This window comes from Hibiscus syriacus, unplaced genomic scaffold (genome assembly GCF_006381635.1).
Source record: "Hibiscus syriacus cultivar Baekdansim isolate YM2019G1 unplaced genomic scaffold, ASM638163v2 tig00117048_pilon, whole genome shotgun sequence".
Lineage (NCBI taxonomy): Eukaryota > Viridiplantae > Streptophyta > Magnoliopsida > Malvales > Malvaceae > Hibiscus > Hibiscus syriacus.
Genome location: NW_024063538.1, coordinates 6,614,861 through 6,625,594, shown reverse-complemented (window position 1 = coordinate 6,625,594; position 10,734 = coordinate 6,614,861).

The following is a 10,734-nucleotide window of genomic DNA, read 5'->3' as shown; positions in this document are numbered from 1 at the left end:
TCCCTGCAGTTTATTACCATTAATTTTAGTGTTGATTTTATAAAATTGGTTTATTATTTTAATTTAGATGCAAGCTTTGATTTCTCCCAATCTAATCGTATGTTTAATTCCTTTTAAAATATTTTTAGGATAAAAGAATCATTTATCCAAATTCATAATTTTTTAATAAAAAGGACCATTTGTAATTGACGGTATTGATTTATATAATCAGTTGTACTAATGTTTTAATTGAATGGCATTCAGATTTTATATTTCTTCTAAGATTGTGTAATATATGTGGTTCTCTTATTTGGTTTCATCATTAAAGATTTAAGAATTTCTCCTCACACGCTTCACATGCATATTCATGACACAAGCTCTATACCCAAGCTGTCTCTATATTAAGTGGGGGTAAAAATGACATCTTCATGAGAATTTATTCTTCATGCCAGACCTTGTGAGTAACCTTCAGGGTCCAAAGTAGCTATCCCTTCATGGGAATTTATTCCTCATGTCAGAAATAGGGAAATCTATCCCCTTGAAATTGAATGTGATCTGTAAACCTATAATGGGTGAGGATTGAGGGTCTGACTAGCCCAAGGGGCGAGTGCAAGGATGATTAAAGTACCCAAATTCTTTTAGAGCTGAAATCATGCATATAATAAATTGTAGATCCACCCGATCTAAAACTCTGTCTAAATTTTTCCATAGGTACTCGAATAAGTTCAAAAATGAGAAATTATCCCTAACCTTTTATTTACATTTATTATTCTAAATAAATGCATGGAAATTAGAAAATCATGCGGTTATGATTCTTTATGTTATCAAAATCATGGTAGGTAAAAATCATGTTCGGGTAGAACTGATATTTAATATAATTATGTCATGGTAGATACCATGTCAGGTAGGATCTTTTTATTTATCACTAATTCCTATTATCTTGATTGATTGTTACTAACTATTCTCCTTGTCTTATTTTGTTTTTCATTTTTTATTGCATTTGCATCTTCATATAATTATCAAAGGTGTTAGTTTGTAAGTGATTGACCAAATTGGGAGATTTTTCATAATGAAACAAGGGTTTCTCAATTTTGTAATCAAATTTTGACCTTTTATGAATATCTACGAAGAATGACAACCAATAAATGAAGAAATTTGAGGCTAACAGAAGAGTTCCTTATAACACATTAAGATTGAGGTGCTATCTTTGAACCAGTCGTTAAAACGGAAGCCCCTAATAAAAAAAACAAAGGCCGTTAAAGAAGATTCTAATTCAAAAATCATATTAAGTGATTCCAAGAGAAGATAAAGAACGTCATCAAATGCAACTGAAAAATCAACATCTTGAATGGTAAAAATTAGAGTGAAATATCAAATTATGAGGAGAAGTTAACTTGAAGATTGAAGATCGCTTTTAAATTACTTGGGTTATTTGAAACCTCGTTGTCTAATTGAAATTGTCCTATGAGGTTATTTTTTTGGAATTAACACCTTTTGCATTTGCATTTTCATCATCATAACATGAAGGTATTGATCCACAATTGATTGTCTAATTGGAAAATTTGTCATAAATAGAGAAAAGTTTACTTAATCAAGTAGTTGCATGTGTGGATATGCGCCAATGGAAACTTACAAAAAAACAAGGAGACAGCTCGTTTGAAGTTAATATATCAAACTTGGCAGATTACACAAAATTCAAAACCAAATAGAGAGATATCCAAGACTCAGAAGAAGAGCATTCGATCTGAACAATAGTGCATTTTTGGGATCTTGCCTACAATTCTTTTACTTTTAATCATTAAGGCCTAATGCTCAACTTTGGCACCATAGGGCATGATCCAAGACAAAGATCTTATTTTGATTAAGGTTGTTACACGAGTTAAAGGGATCGTATAACACTTGAGGTGCAAGGTTTTCAAAATAGAAGTCACGAGGCAGAGCGCAAGCCCATTCTTCAATCAAGAGAAACAAAAACAAGATTGAGCACCCAAGTAAGGTCGCATATATAAAATGGACTATCTTGGAATGACTTTTGTCTCTAATGAAATTTGATCTATAATATTCATCTCTGGGATCAATATTGTTGCATTAGCATTTCCATCTTTACATGTTACATTTGTATAGCATTTATTTTTTCATACATTAATCATAAAAAATTGAGAAGGATTCATCGAGGATTTCATGGAAAAAATCTTGATATTGAATCGAGGAAACCCTATTCGTACCTATAGAAAGGTAGAAAACCATGAATGAGATATTAGTGTGGGTTAATAGAATTGAGAGACTCTAAGAGCAGCTTGTCGTAACTCAATAAAAGATGAAAGATCAAGAAAAATAATTTCAAGATGAGCTAAGAAATCAAATGTCCAAAACTTCTGATTTATGGGGGAAAGCCAATAGATGATCTTACTGTTCAATTAGAGGTAAAGAATTTAAATGAGAGTATGAATATTAGTTGTGGGGTCAAGGTGAGATTAGTAAATGATCAAGGTGACATCAGTATAGATATTAGTTGTGGGGCAACTTACAACATATATTATTGCAGTGAAGAGTTTAATGAAAGGATTAAATTATAAAAAAAAAGAATGTTTTAACGTGAAGAATTAGAAAAAGGAGGAATAGGAGGAGGAGGAGGAAAACAAGAAGGAGGAGGAGAAGATTGAGAAGAAGGATGAGAATGGAAAGAAGAAAGAGAAGAAAGGGGAGAAGAAGAAGGGGGAGAAGAAGAAAACACGTGGATTTTTTTATTTTTTAATTGCTAAAAGAATAAGACACATATTTTTTTTTAATTTTTCAATAAAAGGGGAGGAGGAGAAAGAGTAGGAGGAGAATGAGAAGAAGAAGACACATGTTTTTTTTTTTTAAAACTAATTGACACATAATACTCCCGTTAACAGTTAAAGGGAGTTAACAGCTGAGGGACTTAAATCAAACGGACCGATAATATAAGAAATCAAACGTTCTTAATTTTGAACTAGTGACCCAAATCAATCCGACTGAAAATAAAGGGGATTATTCGTATAATGTACCCTTTAATTTAATAGATTCCATAGTTATTATTTCAACAATGATTGAAATTTTAAAAGGGCTAAATCAAACTACACTGCGAGTACAAGTACTAATCAAATAATTTAACATAATTATACAATGTGGAACCTACCCAACTACTGCTTGCCCTCGATATCCTGCGATCGACGTGTCGTTATAGCAGAAAGGCTACTGTTGCTTTTTTCATTTTGGGGTTAGGAATCTAAATCATTGGGTCCCATATCGTTAACCATTTTCCCAATAGAACGAGAACACGTGGATATTTATGTCGCAGAAAATCGTACTTTTTTTTGGTACTTTCCATTTTTAGCATGGTTTTCAAAATCGGACCGGTTAGCGAACCGGTCATACTATCGGTTCACTGATTCAACCGGTTAAATCGGTTCGATCGGTCGGAAGAACCGAACGACGTCATAATTATTTTAAAAATTAAATAAAAATACTAAAAATATTTAATAAAAAATAATTTTTTATATCACAAGTCATATTCAAAACAAGTCATAACATATATAAGTTAAAAACCATAAAATCAAGTGAAACAAAATGATTCAAATTAACTACAACATAATATTTAAGGTAAAACATATTAAATAATAAATATAATTATATAACTATAATTAAAAAATAAATTTGGGGCTAAAAAAAATCATAACAAAATGATATTATTTGGTTTAATTTGTTTTTTAAAAACAATCTCACATGGCTAAGAAACATAGAAGAGCATATCAAAAGTCTAAAGAGTAAAAATATGATAACAAAACAATCTAACATTGCTAAGAAACATAGAAGAGCATCACAACTAACTTCTATAAATAATAGAGGTAATTTGGCATTCAAAATTATGGAGCCTTTTGGTGAGCATTGAGTGAACTATTCTTTCACTTCAATCAAGCTCGAATTTTAGGCTTCAATCGAGCTTCTAATTTTTTTTTGAGTTCAAGCCTTTTTGAGTTCAAGTTTCAATATTATATTTCGAGTTTGAGTTGAACTTGATAATTTTTAGCTTGTGAGTTTGAGTAGAGTTGAGCTTACTTTTAAAGTTTTTAAGTTCGAGTCGAGCTCAGCAATACTCAAGTTCAACTTGGCTCGTTTAACAAACGACGTTGTTTGGTTTAATTTTAAAAAAAAAAACAAAATTTTTCGGTTTTTCCCGGTTTTTTTCGATTTTCAGCCGATCCGGTTCGAACGGTTCAGCGGTTCTGACCGGTTCACTAGTAACGGTTTAACTGATTTAGATTGAGCCGGACTAGACAATGATTCCAGGTTGAACTGGTCGGTCCGGTCCAATTTTCAAAACATGGATTTTCAGGACAACACTAACTTATTCCCATACTAATCACTTTCTCACGCTCTTTTTGATTACGCGGGAAATACCAACCTTTCCTATTTTACTTTATATTCCTATCCAAGCCAATTATTCCTTCTTGATATTTTTGGCCAAATACCCTAAGGTCAATTATTTAGGGTATTGGGTCAACTCATACTTTATTTTGAAAAATACGATAATTTTTATAGTGAACTTTAACCCGTCACCATAAGATATTTTTTTTAAATGATCCCTAAATAGTAAGCCTATGGGAGTCATTGTTTTATTGTCATTAATATGACTCGTCATGTCAAGGTGACGAGTCCATTAAAAAATATTTTAAAATTTTAAAAATTAAAAAAATTAGGTGGAACTCGTTACGTCCAGGTGACAGGTTCCTTCAAATTCAAAAATATTAGTAATTTTATAGTCGTTGGTCAACGGTCAGCAACGGTCACTTGGAACTTGACACCTCCAGGTGACGAGTTCAACCAGATAAAATTTAAAAAATAAAATTAAAAGAAAAATAATTTTATTTATATTTTAGAAAATACAAAGTAAATAAAGAATTGCAAAAATTAAATTATTTACAAAAAAATTAGGCTAGAAAATTTATCTATATTTCTTAAGTTCTTGACGATGCCGAGGAGTTGTCAAATGATAGTGGCGCGGGGCTCATCGAGTTTGTTAGGGTTGTAGGTCTTGATCATCGTCGCCGCCGCCATCGTTGTTGTCGTTGTCTTGCCGATGAGGTGTACTCAACACACTTTGCAATCCATCTTCGAAATACGATAATGAATTTATGACATTTGATACCATCATTGTTGTAACTGCTTCGACTTGCCTGCTACTTTGTCGACCATATAGGATATGGTCCTACTCACCTGCAACAGCATGTTGTGTCGAAGATGCTTTAGTGTATTGTTGTGCATCCCATGTAGCTCCAACCCAATTCGGTCTAGTCTCAAATGACGTATGAAATGGAGGATAGAAACCGAAACTAGCCTGAGATACATAATAATATTCTTCAGCTGCAGATGTTGAAGCAGAACACGAAGACGACGATGATGCTTTATTCTTGGACTTGGACTTTTACTTGGTCCATGTGGCCTGATGATGTTTCCATTCTCCCCTCTCTTTCGTTGTTTTCAGATATGGTTTCCCATTTGCTTTGTATGTTTATAGATATGGATAATAGTCAAAATCTAGGTCTAGCGGTTTAACATCGTGACGCGGGGGAACTATAGTTCACGCTGATTCCATAGGTCGATGTAGTAAGCGTGCCTCACCGATCAATTTTTGTTATGTTTGCCACATATATCGACTTCATGGAGTACGTCCATATCTATCATTTGCGTAAGAATTGGCTGGTGTGATGAAAACTATCGCATCACTCTATCAACGGCGTGCCAGTCAACAATCACTTGGTGCAAAAACGGCGTCACGGTACACCATAAGTGGGACTCCTAAAAAAATTACCCCAGTGATAATTTGTTGATCTCCTCATCGACATACGGAAGTCAAGAGAACTGTAAATAATAAATCAAAGTTAACATATATAAAGTTAAAAAGATTCAATAATAATAATAATTTTGTATGTCATACAACATATCGACAGGTGATGTCAATCCTAATCCGTATGTCTCATGCAGTGGCACCTGCTAACTTCGTCTCTGATATTTTATGATGTCATCTAAAATATTTAAAAATAAAAAAAATATAAACAAAAAAATAAATTTATGAAATTCAGAAAAGGTTAAATAAATGAAGTTAAACAATTACATTATTCCCAGTAGAAACTCATCCGGGGTTGGTGTAAATGGCGTAAAAAAGGGGGAAGTGATCAGTCCATGACTGTAGTAGTATCTGATAGCCTGCTACATCGGCTTTTCAACCCAGCTGGACAATTACCGCCTTGCAAAGTTCTCAGCACAGAAAGACTAGAATCACCGAGCCCCAACTAGTACTATGGCATACAACGAAGTCTTCCAAATATTGCAGATATTGGGTATACGCTAAATTACAGATTTATCCAGTAATAATATCCTTCCGATCAATTGGAGAAGAAATGCTCGGGACACGAAAACAACTTCCACCTCGGTAAACTCTACAGTCACTTGAAATTCAAACTCCAACCACGTTATCAGTTCCCGATAGCCCTTGATGACGTCAGATGTTGGCCATTTTCTCAAAACTTGAAAGACCAACGTCGCGGGGTCGTAAATGTTCTGCCTTACCAGGGGCTCCACTAACAGGAGCTCCGAGTTGGTAAGCGACGTCTTTCAAAGTAATCATCGCTTCACCACTGGGTAAATAGAAAGTGTACGTCTCAGGCCGTTAACGTTCGATCGAAGCCTCAATCAACACCGAGTATAGCTTGCAGTCACGTAAAAATATGGTCGAAAATAGACCGGATTGATGCAGATATAGCATCATCCACTGATACGGCTCTCTGGTTGGCATCCCCGCTTACGAATATTCCATTCAACGTCGTCCAACTAATGTTGGATCGATGAAAAATGAGTGTTATCCAGGCGCAACATATATTCTCAGGTTGTCATTTTTTGTGTATGATTTTTTCAATTTTTTTGGATTTAGAGTTTGGTAAAAAACCAAAACCTCTATTTATATCCTTACCCTCAACGTCTATAAACAAATAAAAAATTTAAATATCTGGTTGAACTCGTCACCTCGAGCTGACGAGTTTTAAGTGAGCATTGTTGACTGTTGCCCCTTTTGCCTGTTGATCAATGGCTAGAATTTTTGAATTTGATTTTTTTTTTTAAATTTTTTTTTTAAATTTTTTTAAAAATTTATTTTTTAATGGATTCGTGACCTCGACGTGACGAGTCATATTAATGATAATAAATAATAACCCACGTGGGGCTCACAACTCAAAAACCATTTAAAAATAATATTGTAACACTCCCAACCCGTATCCGACCCTGATACGAATATGAGGTATCACATCAATTTTTAAAACATTTACATTTAAGAGATAGTGGAAAATTTATCTGTATAAAAGTGACAGAACCCTTGATTAAAATTAAATAATAAGATTCAAACTTAAAATATTAATTAAAACTTAATAATTTACATAAAACCCATAAAGTTTGTTTACAAAACTGATCGGAGCATATACGATTCAAACATTTAATTACATGCTAACAATGTTCAATGCAACAAAAGAACCTACTTTTTAAATCGTTTCAGATCTGATCCTTGGTAGCAGTATGTTGTCTTCACTTATCATATCCTTGTTCTTCTGTCTTCTTCGAACCTACGTGTGAAACACTCACACGCTAAGTTATTGACTTACTAAAGCATATATGCATAAATGAAACATTAAAACATGAAATCATATACTTAATTTCTATAAACAGAATAGTGTACATAAACCATTGTGCATTTCATCAAACAAGACATATATATAACATCATGCACTATTCATTTATGTTATTTCTTTTAATAGCCCATGGTACATCATTGAGAACATAAGGTATGTGAGTGCATTGAGGTTGTTCACTAATGTTGTCACCACAGCTCGTATAAATTGCACCAAAATACCACGTAGAAATTGCACTAAAGTGCCACATATAAATGTCTCGGATGACCACATAGTATTGTCCCGAAAGACCGCGTAGAAATGTTCTGAAGGACCACGTAGAACCCTCGACTCTAGGCATGCCAATTATACCTTTAGCTCTCATATCACATATTTTTGGGCTTTATCAATTATACAGGCTCACATAGATTATCACATATACATGTATTCACATAGATCATTGTTAAATAGCTTATATCTTATTCTCATGTATCCACGTAGATCATGTAACACATATGATAACATGTAACACATATGATGACATGTAACACATATCTCATGTATAACAGTGCAAGTAACATATAGACATATGTTTGTATTAATGTACACATAAAAACTATATCATAATATACTTGTATTCATGAAATCATGCAATCAAACATTGGAAATAGACTTATCGCAAGTCTTCTTTCCATATAATCATATTTCATAGTAATATGCACTCATATTAGCCTAACTTCGTCATGTAAAACACTTAGCACTCATGTTTGATCTTATGCCTTAGAATCATCTTAAACTTGCCTTCGTTCGATATCAATACAATAATATGATTGGTATAAATATCAGAATTCATATCACTGTAATCAATCCTTAATAACATAAGCTATGTGAAGCACTTAATTAACAATTTCAATCTAAATAGTATCGGTAACCAAGGTACAGTACTGACACTTCCTTATTATGGTATCAATACTTTACTTCAGTATCGATACCCTTTCTAGATTTTGGAATTACATCTCTAAAAATGTTACTGATACTTGTCCATTAGTATCTATACCCTTGGTATCGATGCTACACATTTGGTATCGATACTTTAATATCAATTCGTATAATTTCACCATATGGTATCAATATTGTTCTTCCAGTATCGATACCCAAACTCAGATGTTACCTATTGTAACATCCCCAAATTCAGGGTCAGTGACTAAATTGCAAATTTTGAAAACTATGTGCTTGATTTCGAAATAAATTAAAAGTTCATGGATTTAGTAGTAAAGCTGGAAAATAACAAGGGTGTTATGGTATTTTCTAAGAGAAGATTTTTATTTTCCCTTTTTAAGGAAACCACGTGGGAAAGGAGAGAATTATCCAGAGTCTTCTTCTCCAGCTTCTTCTTCTCCCCGTAAGCCTCATTTAAAGGTGAGTTTAATTTCAGCTGTTTAATTCTTGGATTTATAAGTTGATTTTGATTCTTGGAGTATTATATAAGCTTAAGGAAAGCTTATATAAGCTTTAAACATCAAGAATAGAGAATTAGAAAGGAAATGATATGAAGGGTGTAGAAATGAAATTTTGTTATAGAAAGGTTTTTGAAGTTCTAAAGATGGATTTGACTTGTCAAGGGTATAATTAAGAAGCTAGAAGCAATAGAATTGAATTTGGAACATGTTGAAAATTTAGTGTAATTCTTGAATTACATATGGAGAATAGGATTTTGATGTTAAAGAGGTGATTAATGAATATGAATGAGTTTGAATATGAGTATGTAAGTTAAAAATAAGAAAGGGGATGATATATGAAGTATTAAGCTGAAAAGAGTGGATTTTCGGGCATAAAAGAGGATTCTGGGCAGAGTGCATCGATGCACATTCATAGTGCATCGATGCATCAAGGTTAAAACCCAGAAATTGTTTGAAGGTGTATCGATGCATTGGTAATGCATCGATGCATAAGTCATGCATCGATGCATCCCTATAATAATACAACATCGAATGCATTTTATGCACCGATGCATCAGTAGTGCATCGATGCATACCTTCATTAAAAGATGAAATTGGCTTTTCTCTGAGCCTAAGGAGTGATAGTTTCGAATATATCAATCAGTATACTGATAAGTATTAATGTATTATTATGTAGATATAGAATGAAAGCTTGTTCCGGAACAAACTAAGGATTAGGATTGATTCAAAACAACGAGGCCCAGGTGAGTGCAATTTAAATTGTACTTATGTACCAAATAAACATTGGCTTGCGATGAGCCAGTGATGGAGTCACTATAGTAAGAAGGGACTCCTAAAATTGTTATTTGAATTGTGATTCTTATGTTTGCATGAGTGCATGAAAATGGGTACATATGCTATATGTATTGCATATGTTACATGAATTGAATGAATATATGTTAGTGTGATAAGCTATGTGAACTGGTTTAAATAGTATATGTGATTATATAAGTTTATAATATAAATATGTGATATAAGACATAAGTAAAGAACTATATGATATTAGATAAGATAAACATATGCTATTATAATTGACTATAGGATCGCGAACTATGTAAAAATAGCAAGGACTTATGTGATAGCAAGAGAAAATGATATAAAATAGATGATATAGATATAAATGATAAGTTAAACGACATAGACATATGTGATTATATGAAAAAGAATATAAGTTATGTGATTATGAACATGTGGATATAGGTCTAGTTGAGGATATAATAACAAGATATAAATTACACGAGTTAAATATATGAGAATTAGTATAACCAACTTATGAGATGAAATGAAAAGTGAGACAAGTTAAATAACATTGACCTATAGGACAATATGAAAATATAATATATAAATTAGGAGACATTGACAGAAGTGATTATATGAATATGTAAGATAAGCTATATGGGAAGAGTTATGGGCTTAAATGAACATATAATATATGAGTCATATAGTAAAGATCTATGAAGCTATAGGAAGATGTTATGGGAGTTATGTGATGATAAGTTATAAGAATATATATAGGTAACAAGTTATGTGAAATTGAATTAAGTAAATATATGAAACTAGGATATAAATAATGTGAG